The sequence below is a fragment of the Agrilus planipennis genome, unplaced genomic scaffold (genome assembly GCF_000699045.2).
Source record: "Agrilus planipennis isolate EAB-ADULT unplaced genomic scaffold, Apla_2.0 scaffold28, whole genome shotgun sequence".
In the NCBI taxonomy this organism is placed as follows: domain Eukaryota; kingdom Metazoa; phylum Arthropoda; class Insecta; order Coleoptera; family Buprestidae; genus Agrilus; species Agrilus planipennis.
Window position 1 is genome coordinate 238,368 of NW_020438897.1, and position 2,803 is coordinate 241,170.

Genomic DNA, 2,803 nt, shown 5'->3' on the forward strand with positions numbered 1-2,803 from the left:
AAAACATTTTTTAAAATTAATTAATTAAAGAGCTTTTAGAGCATCCTAGTCGCTATCCCTTTCATTTTTCGTTCTGGATTTTCACGGTAATTGCATACCTATACATAATGATTTCGTTTTCTAGTACTATTGACTATGCAATAATGTATCTACAAGAATTCTCTTAATTATGTGTAAAAACAATTGATAGTAAACACACCGAAATTAGTATGGCGAAGCCATTATCTATTATAGCTTTTGAAAATCTTTAGCAATTTATTTTCTTAGGAACTTGGTATTCTTTTTTTTTTCTTCAATCTTATAAACAAAAATACAAAATAAAATCATTCAAGGCTGGGAATTTAGTTCTAGTAAAACACCAGATACCAGCTACAACGAAAGTCGAAAATTAGAGGCGAAATTCAGGTGCCCATATATTATAGCGAGTTTTATAAAACGATAGGTGTGGTAGAGTATATACAAGGATAACATTTTTCATTGCAACACTTTCTTTTCTTATTTAAGAGTGATTTCCTCACTACATGTATTTCGACTTCCATTTTGCAGTAGGTTGAAGGGGGCCACAGGGGGCTTCTTTGCTTCTAAAATATTGTTTAAATATTTACATAGCAGTCTATAGTATACATAAGTGTTAGGCATTTAATAAAAAAAAGTCTCCATAAAAGTGGTCATATGGTGCATATATACAAAAAATATTTTTAATCATACAAGATGCTCCATTTCTTCTGGGCGCTAACTAACTTACAATGTATCTCTCACTCCCATCCAGTAAATCAATGCGTTTTTTTAGGTAATATAGGCATATAGGAATAACCCCTATAGTTTTTCTGTAGAAAGTTCTTTGCAATTTTCAAGTAATAAACAATTAAAATAAAAAAATAGCAAATTTTTGCGTATTATATCTTAATAATTCATTAAAATTAACAATAACTATTGCAAATTGTTATATATCTTGATATTACGTGGAAAGATAGATTTAATAGTACTTAAAATGTGATTAAAATTTCAATTTGATTATTTCATTAGTTTTTGGATTATAGAAATTGTTTATCTCAGAGAAGTTATTTTTGCAATATAGTAGTACGCACAACTTTGGACAGACAGAGATTTTGTAGGTTTTTTCTGGAAGGGCAGGTGTTTTTCTACAATGATGTTTAATTAGAATAAGAAAAAAGACATTTTAATTGTTGCAAAATGTCGTTACAAAAGTGCTACCGTACGCACAACTTTGGACAGAAAGAGCTTTTGTAGGTTTTTTTGGAAGGGCAGGTATTTTTCTACAATGATGTTTAATTAGAATACGAAAAAAGACATTTTAATTGTTGCAAAATTTCGTTACAAAAGTGCTTTCATTTTGGTTTATTAACAAATAAAATAACTTTATTGCTATAACTGTTAGAAATATGCCGTTTTTATACTTAGAAAGAGGACATTTTTTAATGAATTTAAAAAGTTCCTGAGGAAAGTAACGTTTTGTTTTTTTAATTCGCAGCTATTTTGTTTATAACAATTAAAGACAGTCATATAAAGATAAATTATTTCAACAGGATGTCATTTAAGTGGATCAGTTTCTAATAATTTACTAATTAAACTGCATTAGTATAACTGAAGGCACCTATAAAATGTATTATGTATCTATCATAGGTATAGAAAGAATTTTCATCTATAGGTCTCCCGGCTCGTTTGTCGCTTCATCTTGTCATTCAATCGTATTCAATTGTGTTCGGTCCTCGAGAAGGAGATGTACCACCATTTTTGCCGTCCATAAATGGAAACGACGCCTGAAAGTATTTAGCCCTAATCCTTATTCGATTTTCATTTGATTTATTGTGTGGAATGCGTTTCGGTTTAGTGATTGATTGATTTCAATTATATTTTAATTATAATTATATTTTGTCATGAAAAACTTGGGTGGCGCGTTCGTTTCGTGCTCTATTATCGAGTGTGTCGTGGCATCTTGCCTGTACTTATCTAATGTGAATTTTATAAATTCTTAGTTTATTGGAGTTTGAATAGTTCGGGTTTTGTTAGAATTTTTAAATTTTGAATACACGTTTAGGCGATGATTCTAGATTTTTCATATCGATGTGACCACGCCACGAAGATTGCTTTCATTTTATAGCCAAAATATGTAAAATATTTCTTAATGCTATTATTCTGCTTTTAAAATTCCAAATTTCCTTTAAAATTTTTTTAACTTTTACCTTGTTATGCTATAGATTAGGTTTTAACGACTTTTTTTTCTGTAATATAGGCTTGCTTTGAGATTACATCCTTGGATTCGAGGGACAAACAGTACTTGCAGATTTGTGGCAATCAGACATATTTTTATTTCCAAGTATGCTTCTAATGAGCTGGTCAAAAAATTCATAGGATACAGGGAGAGGATAATTCAAATGGCCACGAAACGCGGGGAAGCAGAACCCCAATCATGCTTCTTTTTGTCGGTCTTGGACAGGGTAAGAAATCTTTAAATATTTTATGAAGTTGTATTTATGAAATGGATGCGATTTTCCAAGTGTAGTTTTCCATTTGTTTGACAATAATTACCACTATAAGTTTTTACACTTGTGAATTGTCATAGTTTTGTAAAAGTATTGATTTTGATAGTCTATTATTTAATTGGTGAAAGTTATGGTTCTTAAATATTTTAAAATGAAGCTAACATAATATTGTTTCAACAGGATGCATTTAAATGTATTAAATGAACAAGGAGACAGAAAATAAGAAGGATTCAAAACCTGGAGAAGTGGAGCCCCTTTAATTTTCCCTCCCCTTGGGCGTGAAGGTGCAATTTCCAGAA

General features: G+C 30.3%; 1 long non-coding RNA gene across 1 annotated transcript; it reads left to right on the forward strand.

Annotated features, from left to right (window-relative positions):
- The first annotated feature begins 268 nt into the window (after nucleotides 1–268).
- On the forward strand, nucleotides 269–2,797 carry LOC112904046. The gene is made up of 3 exons (XR_003230866.1): nucleotides 269–1,787; nucleotides 2,255–2,459; nucleotides 2,685–2,797. It is a non-coding gene; the product is annotated as an uncharacterized LOC112904046 (long non-coding RNA).
- The last annotated feature ends 6 nt before the right edge of the window (nucleotides 2,798–2,803 follow it).